Below are 22,571 nucleotides of genomic sequence, written 5' to 3'. Positions count from 1 at the left end.
GAAAGAATTTCTGAAGAAATCTCTAGTAGCAGTCCTGTAGCAAGAACTCTGGAATGAATTTCTAGAGAAACATCTGAAAAAATCCTAGGGAAATTCTTGAAGAAATCCTAGGAAGAATTCATGCAGAACTTCTAGGTGAAAATTCACGATAAAACGTACAAGGAAAATATATTGCAGAGATTTTAGGAAAATCCCAGTAGAAATTCCGGAATTTAAAAAAAATCCATGGAGCAATTTTGGCAGAAATCCACGCGAGGCTATAAAATGGAGTTCCCAAATCAATTTTAAGAATAATCCCAAGACAAATTTGGAACAAAAAATCTAAGGGAAATTATGAGGGATTATAAAACAATCCCTGGATAAGTTCCTTAATAAAAGTGAAGTGAAATCTAAGAACGCATTCCTGGCAAAAATTCTTTCAAGCTAAATTCTTTCGCCGGAGGAATTTCTCAAAAAAATACCTGGACATTTTTTTTTCTAGAGCTCATGAAGCAATTTCTGAAGATATAAATGGATGGTTTTCTAAATTAATCAATCGATAAATTACTGGTGAAATCTCTCAAACAATTTCTGAAAGAACCAGAAAGGAATTCTCAATGAATTTATGCAGGAATATCTGAAGCAATCCATGGCAAATTTTCCAGAAAATTGTTTTGAGAAATTTTAGAGGAATAGCCAGTAACATATTTAGAACTTTCCTATGAGATACTCACTAAAAATCTTTCGGAAATTTCTGCAGAGATTCTTCAAAAATCATTCAGGGATTCATCCCAGAATTTTCTCTAACGATTCCTACAGAAATTTTCTGGAAAACATTTTATGAGGAATTCTTTTGTGTAGCTTCAGAATTTTTTTTTTCAAAAGAAATTTCTCCAGAAATCTTTTCGAGGATTACAAAAAAAACCTTTCATAGGCTTCCATTTTAGTTCCTCCAGTAATTCCTACGAAATAATCTTTGAACAGTCCTCCAAACTTCCCCTTTTTTCTCCCCTGGAAATTAAGCCAATGCGTCCAATAAGCTGAACTTTTGTGGCATAAACTTTCCTTTCCATTAGAAGTTCTTCCACGGAGTTCTTTAAAACATTCTCTGAGGATTCTTTCTTTAAATTTCCTAGGGTTCTATGAGAGATTTGTTCATGGAATCTTCCAAGGATTGTTTCTAAAACTGATGCATGAATAGGATTCCTACAGATATTCCTCCAATGGTTACTTGTAAAATTCTTCGTGGGATTTCTAAAGACAGCCTCGGAGATTTTCCCATTTTTTTCAGAACTTCTTCCAAGGATTCGTACAGGTGTTCATTGCATCACGAGCTCATTCAATATTTATTTCAGGAATATTTCCAAGAATTTATTCTTGTATTCCACTGGAAATTCTCGAAGCAATGCGCCCAGGATTTTTTTTCAAAATTCTTGCATGATTTATTTCAGTAGTTCCTGTAGAAATTTCGTCATGAATTCCTCTTTGTATTTTCCTATAAACTTCTCCAGGATTTCCTTAAAAAAGACTTTTTGGTATTTCTTCAGGTATATTTTCAGGAATTCAACCAGAAGTTTCCTGGCATTTCTAACACGAATTCTTCTAGTTTTTTAGGGATTTTTTCGAGGAATATTCATTTATGTTAATCCATTTATTTATCCATATATTCCTCCAGGCATCCCTTAAAGGATTTACTCAGTAATTTTTCTAAACATATTCAAGGGGATTCATAGCAATTCCTTTATGGATATCTTGTGGTTATCTTATGGATCCTTCAATTTCTTCAGAAATTTCTCATGAATTTCTTAAGATATTTCCCATCGAACCAAGAATTCCATCACCGCTCTATGCGGTCCCGAACAGCGACCAAAGCCTAAAGCTTAATTATGTGGTAAACCAACGATTATCAAGCTTGAATGCATGACAACAATCCACTTCTTCCGAACTCCTGAGTACGTCTAATTCGTATGTGATAAGCTTCCTCTCCACTTATCCGTGTCGTTACACACACCCAATATTGAACCAATCACCGGCAGATAGCCAGCAGATAAAACGTCTTCCGCCTCGTCGATGGACTCGATCGATGTGAAGCACTCCGCCCGAAGGAATGTGATTGATATATTGAGGACACTCAATTAGGCATGCTGTTACATACTTTCCATGTGTATTCCACGTTCTTCTTCGACGACAAGGTTGCAAGAGCTCCCCCTCTCATGCAGTCAGTGTTACCCCCGCCGCCCCATGGCTTAATGAAGTCGTACCCAGCAACTGATCTAATAAATTTCCCGGCCATCCTCTTACCTGTCCACCAGGTAAACGTTAATCTTTTCCAGCTTATGGAACTTCGCTCTGGGGGCTTTGGTTCGAAGAATTCCGTGACACACGTACGTACCTACACCGTCACAATAAAGATTAGTTTTTTAGCCGTCGTCCTCCTCGACGAAATCCTCGTTGTCGACGAGGTGGTACCCATATGTGTGTACACGTAGCCGAGCGAAAGGATAGACTGTTTCCATCATTTGATATTGTACAGTTCTTTGACGGAGAACGCGCTGAGGGAAAAAGCATCCCCCCGTATAGCATCTGTTGGCCGGCGGTGGCATTTCCCAATTCTCCACTTGGACGGGTTTCCCCCGGTTTTGTGTGTTGTATACTTCCTCTTCAGGCGAAGTTTCCCCTGGCCTCACAGGATGTTTGCGGTGAAAATGGGAAAGCGTTGTAAGCTGCTCCAAGCGTCATCTCTTTGTCGGCGTCCTGGTTGTCAGTAGTGGTTACCCCGATCGGGAAGGTGTAACTAAATCATATAAATGAAATCCGTTCTTTGGGAGACAAGGTCGTCATAAGTATTAGTTACTACTATTACTACTACGACCTACTGCTACTATCATCATACTATCGAAAAGATTATAAATGATTCCCGGTTAAGAATCTTCCGAAACTAACCGCGCTCATGTAGTCAAGTCACTCTATTTGCATCGAACTTGTCACTCCTAGCAAGGAATCTTCTAAATATAACCACGCTCATGCCACTATTTACTTTTTAGGTTGCGCTTACGCTACTCTATTCTCTCCCAAAGAGGATTTTTTTTAAACTAGCCGCGCTCACATCACTGTTTAAGAAGACAAGGACACGTTGAATGCTTCCAGTGAGCAGCTCTTAACTCTTTAAAGGACGCACGACACTAGACAACAGACTAGCTTGTAACACCCAAGTAACAATGAATGCTGAACAGTAAGAGTATTAGCTGAACAATGACTGGTTAATGGTTTCAATGGCTGAACACAAAGACAGCTAAATATTGGACTGAAGTATGGCTTGTTCGACCTCTTTAATCAGCAATATGTACATAGATGGCTGAATATCAAGTTGAATAGAATATTATTCATCTGGTTAACCAGCTTTAAAACATACACCAACATGCAGAATTATTCATCTGTTGTTTAACCTTTAATCAAATAATTTTTGACAGCTGGACCCTAGCATGTTTTCATGAAGTCTACATCGCTTCTTCAGCTTCAATACAGACTTAGTTCAACTTATGTTCTTGACTATTCAGACACAACAAGTAAAGCTCTTGTTCTCGAGGATATGTATACAAGTGCTTAGGTGAGTGAATATAAATCAGGAGATCTGAGTTCAATTCCCAGTTTTCCCACAGATTAATTTATACATTTCTAAACATCTCTTCTGGGAATTGACGCATCTAATGGTAAAAATAGGCTCACGAAAGTGTTTTTATTTTACACAATTTACACAATTTAATTGATTACTGATTAAGCGCATATTAACCCAACAAACATTTTTTCTGTATAAGAGTGGAACAAATCGCCCTTAAGCGAACTTTAGCTTAAGAAACTGCTATTCAGCTAGTTCTGTTACTTGGGAAGCCTTAAATCAGCCGTCCAATGAACCTCAAATCAGCTAAAGGTTGAATAAAATCACCAAAATTAGATGTATAGGAGCTGGAAAAAGGTTTATACATCTTGTGCTCAGTATTTGTTCAAATGAAGGCTGATTTAAAATAGTTGGAGAAACGTTTGTACAGCATCAAATTGTTACCTGGGCACCCAGTTGCACAGCCGAAAACTTTTCTTGACAGCTGCGGCGAACCAGCGCTCCTCAGCACGATGCGACTACATGCTTGGTGACACTTGCTACCCGACCACGAATCCACTGTTTATTTATTAAGTTCTGGTGTTTCGTTACGACTGTAGGTATTACAACCGTATTACAACTGCCAAGGCCGAAAATACCCCCTCTGCCGGTTTTATTAAGTTCAACAACTAACTCTTGGCATGAAATCTTCCGAAACTAACCGCACTTATGTCACTGTATCTGCGTCGAACAACACGCTACTAGCAAAGAATCTTCTGAATCTACCCACGCTCATGCCATTGCGTTTACTTTTTGCGTCGAATAACTCACTCCCGACAAGAAATCTTCCGAAATTAGCCGCACTCACGTCGAACATTTTGCGTCGAACAACTTCAGTGGGAGCCACAATGCTCAAGCGTACTCAAAAATCGCAAAGATTCATTCCGGCGTTCCGGCAAAAGGAATTCCATCAAGGTTTTCGAAAAAAGAACTTTCTTCGATGATTCTTTTAGTAGCGATTTCTTCCTAGACTCCGGCAATAAGAATTATTTCTGAGATTCCTTTGGCATGAAGTCTTTTTCGTTTTTCGCTAGAAGGAAGTTATTTTTGGGTATTTTATAGGAATACCATTTGAGATTGCTCCAGGAGTTTCTTCGAGAATTCCTCTAGGAATTGCTCTAGAAGTTATACCGGAAATTCTCTCAGGAGTTCTTTAGAGCATCCATCTGGAGTTGTTTTTAAGGAAGTATTTGCAGATTTCCCTCAGGCGTAGCATTTCCCCAAAATATCCTCCGAGAGTGCTTTCGGAAATTCATCCGGGAGTTTCTCCCAGATTTTCATCACTCTCTTCTGTTCTGACGAAAATTTCTCCAGAAATTTCTCCGAAAATTACTCTTGGAGTTTTAATGGAATTCATCAGGATATGCCTCCAACAGCTCGCTAAGAAATTTTCCCAGAAATTTCTATAAAATTCCTTCGAGAACTCTTCAAGTAGTTCCTTGGAGATTTCCTCCAGGAATTCCTTGGGTAATTCTTTAAGGAGCGTCTTGTAGAAACTCCTCTAGAATTTCCATTGGAAATTCCTCGACGATTTTCTTCGGATATTCTTTCAGGAGTTTCTCCGAAAGTTTATGCAGTACTTCCTCAAAAGTTTCATCGGTAATTCAACCAGGAGTTGCTTCGATAATTTCTCTAAGAATTTCTTCGGGAATTTATCCAGGAGTTCTTTTAGAAATTTCTCCAGGAGTTTTTTTGAAACTTCTTCTAGAATTTATCTAGAAGCTCCTTAAAAATTCTTCTTGGAATTCATTCAAAAGATCCTTCGAGAATTCCTCTTGGGCAACCTTCGGGAATTCCTACCGGACTACCTTCAAAAATGCATCCGGGAATTCCTCCAATGATTTTCTCGGAGAATTCCTCAAGGAGTTCCTTTAGGAATTCCCCGAAGATTTTCTTCGGCAACTTTTTCAGGAGTTGCTCCAGAAATTTAATCAAAGCTTCCTTCAGGGGTTTTATTGCCAATTCAGCCAGGAGTTGCTCCAGGAATTCCGCAAAAAATTTCTCCAGCAATATCTCCAGGAGTTTTTTTTTTCTGAAATTCCTCGAAGAGTTCCTTCAGATATCCTTTCAGGAGGTATTATGGGCATTCATATGGGGCTCCTCCAAGGAATTTTCTCCTGGTATTTCTTCGAAAATTACTCCAGCAGTTTTTTTTTCGGGAATTCCTCCAGGAGTTCCTTCGAGAATTTCTCAAGGAGTTCCATTGGTTTTTTTAAGAAGTTCCTTCGAAAATTACACCAGGCAATTTCTCCAAGTTCCATTACTTTCCTTCGGGAATTCCTCCAGGAATTTATTCGGGAATTCTTCCAAGAGTTCCTTCGATATTTCCTGGAGATTTCCTGGAGATATTTCCAGGTGTTGTAGCCGCTGCTGGGCGATCTTGCATAAAACGCGTGGCTTATGCGCCACTCCTCGAAAGGAGACCACGAGCCCAATTTTAAATTGCCCGGATGAGACTCCCAAAGGGCGAGTCCATTTGAAATTTCCTGAATAGGATTTACGGATCGATCCAGCTGGCTACGATCTAAAACGTCCAAACGGGAACACCCTATTATCGCAACATAACCACACAGTCACGACGACACTCAGAGAACGGTGAGAGACCACCCGTACCCTCAAGATCTCACTAGTGAGAAGTTCTCATCATTGGCGAACTCTCTCTTCTCGCCACCAGATCCCTTACTGAGCTGGAAGACACTCATAAAACAACCCAATCAAACTCAACATCTGGAGGACGGGACACGAAACTACCAAAAACCGCGCAGTGATGTGAAATACAATTAAACGATCAAATTGCTAGGAAAGAACATGTTGACACATTTATTCAGGGACGGATACGAAATATATTCACTTAACAACTAGGATAACATGCATGTTTATTGGCTACAACTCGGGTTGGAAATCATTCTATGTGTTTGTGTTCGTTCTACTTCTACACTTCCTAGCTGGTGTGCGATTCCCTAGCTCCTCCTTCTCTATCTAACTGTGCTCAGTGCTCTCATTCGTGACGTCACATGGAATCGAAGCTCGACTAAGTCGATGTCTGCGCTCCGGGTGTTCGACTTTTTCTGCAGTGGTGGCAAGACGGCTCACGCACGCATTTTCACGGAACCGGAGGCTCCGAAGACGTTGTCGGAAGGAATTCCGATCTCCGAAAAAGATGTTGGTTGGCTTTAGCAGCACTTCTTCAGTCTTTGACTGGTACAAAAAAATCCTCCGCGGCGCCCTCAGCGGACGCCGCACTCCGCAAAAAAAAGAAATTGGTTGACTCACCGATCGGTACAGCTTACTACTTGGTAGTCGATGACCTGTAGGCCGGGTCGTTGCTCTCACCACCGCGCCGGTCTGGTTGATTGATGGCGGCGTTCGTTGATCGGCTCGTCTTCGCAATGGCGGTTGACTTTCGCTTCACTAAAGCGCTTCCTGGGCTATTGACAGCGCCCGCTAGTCAATTGGCGAACTAGCTGGTGGAAGACCTCGTCCACCTGAAGGTCCCCGGGCCTTCTCGGACCGATATGGTAACGGATCCGTCCGCTTCCGGCCGTATGACGGATGCCGGGTATTTCTCGTCCGTCGGGGGAAGAAGTGGTTGCGCTTGGATGCGAAGAACTGCGGATTGGAAAAACTGGCGGGGTATCGAACATGAGCACTGGCACCAGAGCACATTCACTGCACATATTCTTACCTCGGTTCTGAGCTAACTAAGAACTCCAAATCGCACACAATTTCTAACGCACACCGATTAGCCTACTGTAGAACGAAACAACTATTTAATCATCTAACTTTATTAAACATCACTTTAAAAAGACCTACTATTGGCACACGAAAACTAAGTAACAAACGCGGACACTTCCAGTTCCTTAAACGATCACGGACGAAATGATCGAGTCTTTGAAGCCTCAGATAAGGGAAAGTGTATCTCGGACGCACCCGGAAGTACGTCATTTCCCGAAACCCTTCGTGTACTTTCGTGACTACACAGCTACGTTGGATAACTTGAACGATAGCCGTGCTGCCTTCTCTTTCCCACCTTATCAAGAAAACAAATGGCCTCGACCCAAGGAAGCGTTTGCACTTCATTAAGTGCTCGTTTGCCTACTATAAGGGACTAAATACAATTCGAATTCATTAAAGGGAATTCTCTTATTCTTACAATCTATTTCAATTCAATTATTAACATGCTATATTTACAAAATTTATTTACAAAACTCCTGCCTGCTACATTGCACCAGGGCTATTTTACGAAAATTTGGTTTAAGGATTTAAACCAAATTTTCGTAGTGGTAAACTGTACAATTTATGTACATTATTTTATTAATATATTCCCTTAGCTAAATCATGTATAAATATTTCAATTTCATCCGGGTTCCTAACCAATTTTCCATAATAATAATAATAATATTGATAAATTCGAAAAAAAAACCTTATGTACACATTATTCCATATTCATATATACAACAATATTTACAAACATAGGTTCACCCCAAGGAAAAATTAAGCTGCTTGACGTTCTCAGACTAGGTAGAATATCGACACCAACATATAATCTCAAACCCCAAAGAAATCCTTAAAACTGCATTGCTGCTGAAACCTTTCAGTCTCAGCAGAAGCATCATCCCAACAACACGTCATTAACTAACAGAACATCTGATACTCAATGAACATACACCAACACAGAACAGGTACATATCGAGAAACCAACCACCAAACCTAAACGTTGATTTATTGCATTTCTCTGATATGACCGCACACATTCTACAACAATAACTGGTTCATTCAGACTCGAAACTACACCAATCCTCTTTGTTGGTAACACGTTTCTCCTCTGAACTCACCGCAACGATTCTGTCTCACAGAGAACCACCGAGCCTGCTACCCGGTATCCATGCCTCTGTGCAGGACAAAACGTAAACATCAACCACAACAACAAAAACGCCACAACACCAATTAACTCGCCAAAAATTCTCTGGCTTACGCTAATCCACGTGTGCGCATCCTAAATTCTCCCAAACAATCTTTCCAATAACGTTTCATACGCCAGAGATTCTCTCCGGCTCTCACGAAGCATTATTAAATGAGAAAACATAAATCACTCACAATTACGTCACTCAGAGAAATTTTTCTCCGGACACTCACGACACTCATACTCTGATATATCTACCAATTCTGAGAACCGCCAAACGTAAACAAAAACATTGTAAGTGCAGTGAACATGAAAAAATTTGTGAAAGTTTTTAAGGTAATTTTCCCAGAAAAACGGACCAAGAATGGCTGCAAATGTCGAAAAATTACGGGTGTAGTGGCTATTGAACTGTAAGTATTAATATTTCCTATTTTCTTTGTGGTTTAGGTCAAATACGGAGGGAAAAGAGACTGGCTGACGGAGGCTCGAGCACCCAACGAATTGGATCCTCTCACTGGAAAGACCGGGATGTTGGACGACCTAGCCTTGAAGACTACCTCGCCGGCCGGATGAGGCAGCTTCTGGAGACATGGGAAGTTAGGTGAGTGTGTTTCCAATCCTTTAACGGTAATGGCAACGGAATCTAATGCTTTAACTTGTTTTTAGGTACTATCGGACGGACGGCGACGAGATGACGTCATTGAGGGGTGGCCATGTTCAACCAACGGCCAAATAGTTTTAAGTTAATTTCATTGGAAAAATAAAACAAATTAATTTTTATTACTAAATTAGACATATAAGACTACCTTTGTGAACTACCTTACTAACATTATTTACAAATTTGCCAAAACGTCCCTGAAATATTTCCATTAAAATGATAAATTTCGAAAAATTTAACGTACGGGCAGTACTTCCATAAAAGAACCATTTTTTTAAAGTTGTTGTGCTATCGCTCGATTAACTCGGGTTGCTCAACATTGCTTTTGCTTGCCAAAAGCTTCTGAGTCTTTGCTTTCGATCAGCGTCTGACAATCCCCAAAGCCAGACTCACGAATTTTACTTCCTTGCACAGTACTGCTCATCATCGCACTACGGCTCTAAGCTTCTGGTTTGAGATCATCGCCCGGGAAAACTTCCAGGGCTCTCTCTGACTTCTGGTCGAGGGGATCGCGAATAACCACAACTACTTCTTCCAACGGTTCTATTTTAAAGAACTGACTACTCCATTCTCCAGCACACTGCAAAGCTTCTTCTTGAACTGTTGAACAGTCCAAGGATGCCCCTAGTAAGAAAAAGGTTTTGTAGGGGCGGCAGCTGATCCAAAGATCAGCGCTAAGCTTTGCAATGGCGAGCCAGTATGTTATTTACCCGGAGCACAGCTTCAACGGGATAAAAGTAACTCTTGGGTGAAACCCAAGAGCCTCATAGCTGGAAAAAGGTTAATTTCAAGTATTTTAGTGAGACCAGACCTTTGACTGGTTCCTTGTCACTGTTTCAGAAACAGTTACATAGCTGAAGGTCATCCAAGGTCAAACTATGGAGAGCCTGCTTTGGCAAGTTTTTTTATGAACTTGCAATGGAAAATGCCAAGTCGTTTTCCATCCAAACTCTCCAAGTCATAACAATGACTGCCCACTACCCTCTTGACGATTGCTGGAATGAATTTCGGTGCCAGCTTGGCCGAGACACCTTTCCCCTTGTCCGATAGTACGGTATTCTTCTTCAGAACCGTCTCGCCAACAGAATAAGTTGGACAGTTAGCATTCGATCGGAGATTGTAGTGAGACGAATGCTTCTGGTACGCAGCCCTGAGGTTATTTCGCACATCTTCCAACAGTCTATCCTTCTGTTCTTGTGAAAGACGCACATCATCGGTTGACTTTGTATCACGCAGTCGCCGGTACTCCCTTCCATCGGACACTTGATTCCTGCCGAACACCAGGAAGTACGGCGTGTACTTCGTTGAGCTGTGAACAGAATTTCGAATAGCATTCGCGATTCGCTGCAGGTTGTTCGCCCAGTCCTTGTGGTTGTCTTTGATGGTCGCACGAATGGCGGTCGTTACCACCCGATTCACTCTTTCAGAATCATTCACCTGAGGATGGTAGTTGGGTGTTTTCCAGTGAGACACGTGGTACTTCTCCAGTAGACCCTCGAACGTTTTCGAAGCGAACTGCGTCCCGTTGTCGGTCAACACCACTTCGGGAACTCCGAACAACAAAAAGATGGAATTTTCGACAAAATGGGCTAACGTTTCTGCCGTTGCTTCCCGAAAAGGCTGAATCAGCACGAACTTGCTGAAGAGATCGGTCACTACCAACAAGCACGAACTTCTACCCTTCCCTGAAGAAGGCAACGGGCCCACATAATCCATGGCCAGGAATTGCCACGGGTGCTCAATTACCTTCTTTTGATCTCCCATCGGCGGTGTGGTGTTCTGATTCGACGCCTTGCTCGTCTGGCATTTCAGACACGTTTGACACTGCCTCTTCACCTCCGTGCTCATTTTCGGCCACCAGAATCGTTGTCGGACCGCTGCAAGCGTCTTCTCCGGTCCCAGATGCGCTTCCTCGTGTATTCTACGAATTAGTTCACCCCGCTCTGCTTTAGGAGGATACCTTTTCCATCGGAAACGGACATCTTCCAGCCTATCTTCTGCCTTGCAGTAGCGCAAGATTTCTCCATCAACCACTCGGAAGCCACGATACTCTGACGGGTTCCTGTCGATCTCGGATGCCAGCTCCTGGTACTTTGGGTCCACGCTTACTGCAGAGATGGTTTCTACCGATCTCGACAGGCAATCAGCTACGATGTTGTTCTTCCCCTTCCTATATTCCAGCTCTATGTCATACGATTGTATTTTTAACGCCCACCTTAGCAATTTGGCATTCCCAGATTCCACACCAATTGTAAACAGCCACAATAGACTACGCGCGTCTGTAACTACTCGGAAACGCGTACCCTCAACGAAATGCCGGAAATGCTGAATTGCTAACAACACTCCCAGGCACTCTTTCTCGACGCTAGAGTACTTCCGTTGGGTGCTACTCAGTTTTTTACTGAAGTAGGCAATAACCCGCGGTTGTCCCTCCTGCTGCTGGATTAGTGCCGCTCCTACGGCGAGGTCCGAGGCGTCGGATTCTATGGAAAACGGTAGGGAAAAGTCCGGATTACCTAATATAGGTGCAGCAATCAATGCTGCCTTCAATTCTCCGAAAGCTGTTTCAGCAGACTCCGTCCAGATAAACTTCTGCTTCGATTTCTTAAGCAAATCCGAAATCGGGGCAACTATCCTGCTGTAGTTTCCAATGAAGCGTTGATAGAAGCCCGCTAGACCCAGCAACCGCCTTATATCTTTCACATTCTTCGGCCGGGCGTAGTCCAGGATCGGTGCGATCCGGGCGTTGTCAATGGACACTCCTTCCTCGGTCAGTAAGTATCCGAGGTACGATACCTTCTTCCGACAAAATCGGCTCTTGTCCAAAGAAATCGTCAGGTTGGCCTTCGCTAATCTCTCCCCTACGATACGCAGCAACCGGACATGTTCGCTGAACGTCTTCGTGGCGATCACAATATCGTCCAAGTACACAAAGACATAGGGTTCGAGATCGAACCCTATAACCTTGTCCATGAGACGGCACATTGTGAAGGGGGCGTTCGTTAACCCGAAAGGACAGACCTTAAAACGGTATAAGCCTTTGGGTGTCCGGAACGCCGTGAAGTCTCGGCATTCCTCCTTGAGGGGGATCTGAAAATACGCGTCTTTCAGATCCACCACAGAGTAATATTTCGCTTTCCCCAATCGATGAAATATTTCACCCATATTCCTCATTGGGTAGGAATCCTTTTTTGTCAGCGCGTTGATCCTCCGAGAGTCCAAACATACACGTAGCTTCCCATTCGCCTTACGAACGGGAACTAGTGCACTCGCCCATTCACTCGCGCATTCCTCAATAGCATCCATCGTCCTGTAGCGTTCCAGCTCCGCATCCATCTCGGCCTGTATTGCTGGCGAGCACCGATACAGTGGTTGCCGCCTGGGCTTCGCCTCTTCATTCAGCACGATTTCATGCTGAATCACGGATGTCCTTCCTAGGCGCTGCTCGGTCGTACAAGGGAAAGTTTTGATCGCCTCCGTCAACTCCTTTCGCTGTTCCTGAGTTAAATCGTGCTCGGTTTCAACCATTTCCGGCGTTGTCTTTGACGGTTCCGGCAGTTCTAATGCGGGTATATCCAAGGACTCGTCAGGATCAGAACCTTTGAGTGCCGGTAAAGTCTCAATTGGTAATACCGGAAGTTCAACTGGCCGTTCGCAGTTCAAGTCGCTCCTGAGTGTGATGTCTACCGTTGCAATCTGCTCGTAACCATCCGTACCTTGGATCATCGGCTGAATCCCGAAGATTTTCCAGAAGTTGTACCCAAGAATTAGGCTTCTCGCAACCTGTGGCACTATAAGAGTTGGAATAACCTTCGTTACTCCCCGAAACTCCATTGGCAAGTTGACGTATCCCAAACTCCTATGAACTGTTTTATCTGCGGTTACTATCTTAACCGGGCTCTGATGAACTTGCAAACCGTTTTCCTCTGCTAGGTGTTTCAAGCTCGTCACGCTCACGCTTGCTCCTGAATCTAAAAGTGCGTCATATTCCTTGTTGAATATCTTCACGGCTATATGTGGACACATGTCAGTGTGGATCTTGACTTCGCACACCTCCTGGTACGGGTCAGTGAAGGGAATCTGTTCGTCGTTTGCGGGAACTCTGGAGATCGGAATGCTGTCGTCCCCTGTCTGGCATTCCATAATTAGTTTCCCGAGATCTCTGCTGGTTGTGATCTACCCTCTCCTGAATGCTTCTCACACGTAGTCACCGTTTTCCCCTGTGCACCGCACAAGTAGCAGAACAACCGCTTTTCTTCCGGACAATTCCTCCAAAGGTGGCCATACTTTCGGCAGTTCCAACACAACGGACTCTGCGAAGCGTTTGGAATGTCCCGCCTGTTTCCTTGACTCCCATTATTTGTCCCTGATGATCGCTGCTCCTTGTACCTCCTGTCTTTATCAAATTTACTCCCTATCGCATTCACGTTCTCGGACTCCGACTCGGAACTGTACGATTCCTCATCCTTCTGTTCCACCTCGATGTTATGAATTGTCTTACTCGGTCCTTCCCGAGCATTCCTGAAGACTGGATCATTGGCGTCAATTCTGTACGCATAGTACTCCAACTTCCGCAAGTTGACGACCGTCTTACACGCCAACTTCGATCGGTAATGCGGTCGCATATTGTCCCAGATTACCTCGAAGATTCGCTGTGGATCCAGTGGCGTACTCAAAAGCTTATTCAGTCGTTCAATCTCCATCTTGAAGCCCAGGAAAGTTTCGTTCCTGTTCTGCTTCCTCTCGTAGATTTTCTGGCGATTTCCCTGGTCCTTATTCGGGTTGCCGTACATGTACCGAATTCTCTCCTCGAAATGCGCCCAATCGTGAAACTCGTCCGCATAGCAAAGATACCAGTCATAGGCTTCTCCTCTAAGGATAGTATGTATTCTCTGCATTAATACATCGTCGGCTATTCTGTCCATCTTGGCAAGACGACGTACCTTAAGCAAAAAATCTTCGAGAGACCTGCTTCGTGCATCCCCGCTAAAACTGAGATGCCACTTTTCCATCCTACGGTCTGCGTCTCGAATCTCGGCTTCGGAAATCCTTCGGAAGTGCCGATTTCGCTGATATTGCCTCCCAGCCCACCTTCCTTCGTCTTCCGAAAACTCGTCCGAACTGATGTCTCGTTGTGGTCTTGCATCTCCTCTTGACACTCGCCTCATTCTGTCGCCTTGGCTCCAACGCCGTTCTTCAAACTCCTCAAACCGATGCTGTTCCGGGTCCACCGGCGTGTTTCGCTGCTGCCCCGCTGGTCTATCCGACCGATGTACCTCGTACGAACGTCTATACGGATCATATGGAATTGGACGTCCAGCTGGTCGGTCTCGGTACCGCTCTCTGGCTTCATACTGCTCTTCTTCCCATGGACTGCCCTCTCTCCATGGCTCCCGTACTTCATACTGCCGAGGTTGTCGCTCCTCGATGTCTGCCTCCGCACCTTGTGGAAACTGCCTTGTTACCCGACGCTGAAAGCCCCCATGTGTTCGGCCAAACCGTTCGTCGTGGAACCTGTTGCTGTCTTGCTGATATTGCTGCCTGTTCCAGCTGTCGTAGCCTTCATTCCTCTGGCACCTATCGTCTCTTCGTATGTCTCGACCTTCTTTTGCACCGAAGTTGCTGCTCTCCTGTCGGTAGTAGCCATCTCTCTCACAGCTTCGTCGATCCCTATCGTTCACCTCATTTTGCCCTGTAGCATTCCTACAGAAATCTCTCCGTTTCCCACTTCGACTGCTAAGAGACGCCCTTGAGTCCTCGTCCGCTCTATCTTGTTGACTCCGAGTTTTACCGTGTTCTGGTGTTACTTCGTACCCTGCATACTTCCTGTTATCTCTCCCTGCAACGTTTTCGCTCTCTTTGCCACTTCCTACATTCCCTCCCCTGGCTCCTTCAGAACCACGTAAGAGCATCTCTACCTGTTCACGCAACTCTTTCACCTGCGCCTCTAAGGCTTTCTCTCTTTCGCTCGCCTGACTCTGTTCTTCGTTAGGTACTACTGGATTTACCGATGATGTCTCGGGTTCGGATTCTTTATTTGAGTTTTCCGCTGTTTTCTCCTTCGGTTTTGCACCATTCTTATACGACCTTGCATCTTCTTGGAAACCGAAAGGACTGGGCCGCCTATCCTGCTCTTTCCTACCATCAAACCTGTTCAGCTCTGTTCTTATCTCCTTCAACAATTCCTTCCGCATTTTCTCCGAATCCGCGTCTCTTGTCATAATCCTGTAGACTCTACCCCAATAGTGCTTTAACCGAGAAAATGACCTATCGTCCAATCCATTCGCCAATTTATTTCGCAACTCTCCAACCCGTGAGCAAATGATGTCGTACTCCTGATCGATTGTAAACGGCGACTCATACACTCTACTCTCCTTTTCGTCTTCCTTGAACAAGTACCTCAACATCCGATATTTTGCCTCAACGTCATTTTTCGTCTCATCAAACTTCCCTCGTATAATCAGTTCATAATCTACTTCCTCGTTGATCAAATGGTCCGCATGTGGAAGTTTTACAGCCATTTTACCGAAATAATAAATTGAACAAAAACAAGAAGAAAAGTAACAGAAGCTTAAAAAAATTAAATAAACTTAAAAAAACGCAAATAATGATAATTTCAATTTTACACTGTATATCACTGCACAAACTCAATTTCTATTCTGCTCAAAATTCCCCAAAAATTTTCTCAATACACAAAATTCACTTAAACACTCAAAGACTATCCACAGAATCCAAATAACGGACGAATTCAACTCATAATCCAAAACTATCTATATGTGAACCTAAAACTAACCATAAGTACAAAAAAAAATCAGAAATACACACAATTTTACATTAGAAATTCAACAAATACTCAAATATTCTGAAGACCTTTAGTTGGGCGCCAATTTGTAGCCGCTGCTGGGCGATCTTGCATAAAACGCGTGGCTTATGCGCCACTCCTCGAAAGGAGACCACGAGCCCAATTTTAAATTGCCCGGATGAGACTCCCAAAGGGCGAGTCCATTTGAAATTTCCTGAATAGGATTTACGGATCGATCCAGCTGGCTACGATCTAAAACGTCCAAACGGGAACACCCTATTATCGCAACATAACCACACAGTCACGACGACACTCAGAGAACGGTGAGAGACCACCCGTACCCTCAAGATCTCACTAGTGAGAAGTTCTCATCATTGGCGAACTCTCTCTTCTCGCCACCAGATCCCTTACTGAGCTGGAAGACACTCATAAAACAACCCAATCAAACTCAACATCTGGAGGACGGGACACGAAACTACCAAAAACCGCGCAGTGATGTGAAATACAATTAAACGATCAAATTGCTAGGAAAGAACATGTTGACACATTTATTCAGGGACGGATACGAAATATATTCACTTAACAACTAGGATAACATGCATGTTTATTGGCTACAACTCGGGTTGGAAATCATTCTATGTGTTTGTGTTCGTTCTACTTCTACACTTCCTAGCTGGTGTGCGATTCCCTAGCTCCTCCTTCTCTATCTAACTGTGCTCAGTGCTCTCATTCGTGACGTCACATGGAATCGAAGCTCGACTAAGTCGATGTCTGCGCTCCGGGTGTTCGACTTTTTCTGCAGTGGTGGCAAGACGGCTCACGCACGCATTTTCACGGAACCGGAGGCTCCGAAGACGTTGTCGGAAGGAATTCCGATCTCCGAAAAAGATGTTGGTTGGCTTTAGCAGCACTTCTTCAGTCTTTGACTGGTACAAAAAAATCCTCCGCGGCGCCCTCAGCGGACGCCGCACTCCGCAAAAAAAAGAAATTGGTTGACTCACCGATCGGTACAGCTTACTACTTGGTAGTCGATGACCTGTAGGCCGGGTCGTTGCTCTCACCACCGCGCCGGTCTGGTTGATTGATGGCGGCGTTCGTTGATCGGCTCGTCTTCGCAATGGCGGTTGACTTTCGCTTCACTAAAGCGCTTCCTGGGCTATTGACAGCGCCCGCTAGTCAATTGGCGAACTAGCTGGTGGAAGACCTCGTCCACCTGAAGGTCCCCGGGCCTTCTCGGACCGATATGGTAACGGATCCGTCCGCTTCCGGCCGTATGACGGATGCCGGGTATTTCTCGTCCGTCGGGGGAAGAAGTGGTTGCGCTTGGATGCGAAGAACTGCGGATTGGAAAAACTGGCGGGGTATCGAACATGAGCACTGGCACCAGAGCACATTCACTGCACATATTCTTACCTCGGTTCTGAGCTAACTAAGAACTCCAAATCGCACACAATTTCTAACGCACACCGATTAGCCTACTGTAGAACGAAACAACTATTTAATCATCTAACTTTATTAAACATCACTTTAAAAAGACCTACTATTGGCACACGAAAACTAAGTAACAAACGCGGACACTTCCAGTTCCTTAAACGATCACGGACGAAATGATCGAGTCTTTGAAGCCTCAGATAAGGGAAAGTGTATCTCGGACGCACCCGGAAGTACGTCATTTCCCGAAACCCTTCGTGTACTTTCGTGACTACACAGCTACGTTGGATAACTTGAACGATAGCCGTGCTGCCTTCTCTTTCCCACCTTATCAAGAAAACAAATGGCCTCGACCCAAGGAAGCGTTTGCACTTCATTAAGTGCTCGTTTGCCTACTATAAGGGACTAAATACAATTCGAATTCATTAAAGGGAATTCTCTTATTCTTACAATCTATTTCAATTCAATTATTAACATGCTATATTTACAAAATTTATTTACAAAACTCCTGCCTGCTACAGTGTTTCATGGAGAATTCCTAATAAAAATTTTGAGAAACCTTCCAGCTTTTCCTTCAGAGACTTCTTCATGTACCGTATTGGGAATTCCTCTAAGAGTTCTTTCGGGAGTTTCATTGGTAATTCCTCCAAGAGTTCCTTCAGAAATTTCTCCAGGAGTCCTTTCGGGAATGAGTTCAGGAGCTCCATCGTCAGTTCTTCCGGGTTTTCCTCAATGAACTTCCTCAAAAAGCAAATTCGGGTGTTTCGTCGGAAATTCCTCCAGGATTTCCATCACGGAATGCTCCAACAATTCCATTGAAAATTTCTTTTGAAGTTCCATTGGGAGTTCCTTCGAGAGTTCCTCCAGGTGTTCCTTCGAGAATTGCTTGATGTGTTCTTTCGGGAATTCCTCCAGGAAATTCATCAGGAATTTCTACTGGTATTTCATTGGGTATTTCTCCAAGAGTTTCTTAAAAAATATCTCCAGAAACTCCTTCGAGAATTTTTTTTGGCAAACTCCATTAGGTTTTCCGTGAAGAGTTTCTTGGAGAACTCCTCCAAAATTTCCTTTGGGAATTTCTACAGGAATACCATCGGGGATTCCTCCAGGTATTCCATTGGGAATGCCTCCAGCTGCTGCTTCGGAAATTCCACTAGGAGTTCTATTGGGAGTTTTTTCCAGGAGTTCCTTCAGGAGTTCCTCTAGAAGTTTCTTTGGGAAATAATCCAGGCATTCCTTGAGAGATGTTCGGGTGTTCCTCTGGGAATACCTTGAGATGATCCATCGGGTTTTGCAGTAGGAGTTTTTTGAGAACTGCTTTAGGTGTTCCTTCAAGCATTCCTTCAAGAAGTTCATCGGAAATTCCTCTAGGATTTCCAACGAGAATTCCTTTAGGTAATTCTTCGAGAATTTTTCCAGGGGTTCGTTTGATAATTTCTCCAGGAGTTCCTTCGAGCAATCCTTGAGGAGTTACATTGGGGTTTCCTAAAGGGGTTCCTTCAAGAATTATATACGCTATTCCTTCGGTATTCAATCGTAAATGCCTCCAGGAGATCAATCGGAAATTCCTCCAAGTGCTCCTTCGGGACTTCCTTCGGGGATTCCTCCAGGAGTTCCATCGAGAATTCCGCCAGGAACAACATTTGGAGTTCCTCCAAGAACTCCATTGGAAATTCTTCACTGGGAGTTCTTTCGGGGAATTCTCTGGGAGTTCCATCGCGAATTCGTCCAGCAGTTCCATCGGGAATTCCTCGAAGAGCTCCATCGGGGCTTCCTGTAGGAGTTTCTCCGAAAATTGGTTTAGGTGCTCCTTCGGGAATTTTTCCAGGAATTTTATCGAAATTTCCTCCAGGTATACCATCGGAAACTCCACCAGGAATTCCATCGGCTAGAATTCTTTCAGGTTCTCGGGAGCTCCTCTAAGAGTTCCTTCGGAAATTCCACTAGGCTCTATCGAGAAATCATTCGGAAATTCCTCTAGGTGCTCCGTCAGGAATTCCTTTGGGAGCTCTTCCAGGATTTCCTTTTGAAATTCATCCGGAATTTGCACCGAGAATTCCTGCAGGTATTCCTTCGGGAATTCCTTCAGGTATTCTGACAAGAATATCTTGATGAGTTAAAATAGGGTTAACTAAAGGAGTTTCTTCGAGAATTCCATCAGGTTTTCCTTCGAGTATTCCGTGACGATTCCATTGAAATTTATTAAAGGAAAATTTCATTGGAAAGTCCACCAGGTGCTTTCTCGGTAATTCCTTTAGGAGTTCCATTGAGAATTCCTTCAGAAGGTCAACCGGAAATACCCGTGGGAGTTCTTTCAAGAAATTTTTCAGGAGTTTCTTTTGGAACTCCTCCAAGATTTTAGCGATTTTAGTAAAAAAAATCCTTCAAGAAATTTTGCAAAAGTTATTTCAGGAAATTCTCCAGAAGTTCATTCTGTAAATTTTTTGAGGAATTTCCAAAGTAGATCATGATGAGATTCCCAAAGATATTCCTGAAAAAAAAAACTCACGGACGTGATCCTGAAACAACTTACGAAAAACTCCTGGAGGAGTTACCGATAGAACTCATTGGGAAATTTTCAGAAAAAAAAACTCTTGCAGGAATTCCCGAAGAAACTCATTAGAAAGTTTCCGACAGAACTCCTGAAGCATTTTCTGGGGGAATTCTCAATCCATTTTTTGGAGAAATTTTGAAGAAACTCCTATGGGAGTTTGCTGTTGAGCTCCTTCAAGAGTTTCCGATAAAACTTCTAGAACAGTTCGCAATAACACTTCTAGAGAAATGCCCAATGGGGAGCAATTTTCGTTGATATTCCTGGAGAGATTTTCATAGGAACTCCTGGAGGAAGTCTCAAAAAACGCCTGGGGGAATTCCCGAAGAAATTCAAGAGTAATTGCCGATTGAACTCCTGGAGTACTTCCCAATCCAACTCTAGAGAGAATTCCTAATGGAACTCGTGAAGGTATTCTTAATGGATTTTCTGAAGGAATCTTTAATGCTACACCTGAAGAAATTTCCAATTGAACTGTTGGATGAACTTCTTATAATAACACCTGTAGAAATCTAAAAAAAAAATCCTTAGTGGTATTCATAGCGAAATTTCTGGGGAAAATCATGATTAAGTTCCTGCAATAATTGCATAGGGAACATCTGCAGGACTCCACAATGGATCTTCAGAAATTATTTTAAAAAAAATCCTGGAGGAATTAATGTAGAAAGTTCTTTAAGAAGTCTCAGTAAAACTCTTGGAAAATTGTCATAAATGAAATTGGAAAAAAAAAACATATCAATAGAAGCTCTAGTAGAATTCCTGAAGAGATTTACAATAGAACTTTTGCACGAATTCCCAAAGCAACTTCTGGAGATTATCGAAAGAAATCCTGGAAAAAATATTGATGGAACTCCTGGAGAAAATTTCTCCTGATGAGATTCCCGAAGGAACTCTTAGAGGAATCTTCGAAGGAACAGCAGGGTGATTTTAATCAAACTTCTGGAGTAATTGATGGAGGAACTCCTCAAGAAATTCTTAAGGAAACTCCTCAAGAAATTTCCGGCATAACTTATGCAGATATTCTCGAAGAAACTTCTGAAAAATTTCGAAAAAGAAATTTAAAAAAAGTAAAAAAAAATATATCATGTCATAAATTCTAGAGGGATTGTCGATGTTTTTCCGGCAGGAATCTCCTATGGAGATCCCGGGATAATTCCCAAAGGAAACTTCCGATGAAATTTTAACGGAAAATCTGGATAAATGTCCAAAGGAACTTTTACTGGAATCTCCCAAAGAACTCCTGCGGAATTTTTAAAAAAATTCTGAAGTGATTGTTGAAGGAATCCTTGGAGAAATTCTCAAAAAAAACTTCTGAAGGAGCCCCTGGAGGAGTTCCCGATGGAACTCTTTGAGGAATTCCCGAAAAAGAAATTCCTGAGGGATTTTCCAAGAAATTTTTGAAGTAATTATTGAAGAAACTCCTGCAGAAATTTTTGAGAGAACAAGACAATTTTGAAAGAACTGTAAGAGAAATTCTCGAAGAAATTTCTTGAAGAATTTCCAAAGGAACTACTGATGGAATTTGAGATGCAACCCCTGAAAAAATTCTCCATAGACTCTCCTGGAAGATTTTCATTGAAACACCTAGAGTAATTCGTGGACAAATTCTCGCTGGAACTTTTCGAGAAATTCTCAAAAAAAAAACTTCTGGGACATGTTCCAAGGAAATTCTGTAATAAATGTTGAAGGAACTACTGGAGAAACTACCATAGATACTTTTTAAAAAAGCCTGAAACAACTCCTGGACAAATTCTTCTGGAAATTATTGAAAACAGAGGATTTATTTAAGGAATTCTTCGAGGAACTTTCTATGGACTTCTTGAAGGAATGCTTAATAAAACTCTGGGGAAAATTCACAATGGAACTTATGCAGGAGTTTGCGATGGATTTTCTGGAGGAATTCGCTATGAAATTTCTGGTGGAATTCGCGATGGAACTCCTGGAGGGCTTTTGTAAGTAACTTCTAAAATAATTGTTGAAGGAACTACGGGATTAATTCCCGAAAAATCTTTCAAAACAACAATCCTGAATAATCTCCAAGAGTAATTTTTGATGGAACGAAATTTCTTAAAAAAGTGTTGGAGAAATTCTCGAAGAAACTCCTGAACCTGGAGAAATGCCCGTTGAATTCCGGGATTGATTCTCGACGGATTCGTTAATGCTGAAGTTGAAGTCGAAGTCGACGCAGCATTGTGACTCCCGCTTTACTCCCAGCAAGGAATCTTCGGAATCTAGCCACGCTCATGTCACTGTTTACTTTTTACGTCGAACAACTCGCTCTCGGTAATCATTCTTCCTCATTTAGCGTCGAACAACTCACTCCCAGCAAAAAATCTTCCGAAAATAGACGCGCTCATGTCTCTCTTTTTCCGTCCAACAACTCATTCCCGGCAAGGAATCTTCCGAATCTAGCCGCGCCTACGGCACTGTTTACTTTTTGCGTCGAATAACTCACTCTCGACTAGGAATCTTCCGAATCTAGCTTGCTTAATGTTATTTAGTTAATCCTCTCTGATCGGATACCGGGATGCAAGCATCGAATCTTACCGAAATGCCGAGAAGCATGGATGTAATCGCATTGTCCTGCATTGT

This window comes from Aedes albopictus, chromosome 1, assembly GCF_035046485.1.
Source record: "Aedes albopictus strain Foshan chromosome 1, AalbF5, whole genome shotgun sequence".
Classification (NCBI taxonomy): Eukaryota; Metazoa; Arthropoda; class Insecta; order Diptera; family Culicidae; genus Aedes; species Aedes albopictus.
Note: the sequence above shows the minus strand (reverse complement) of the source record.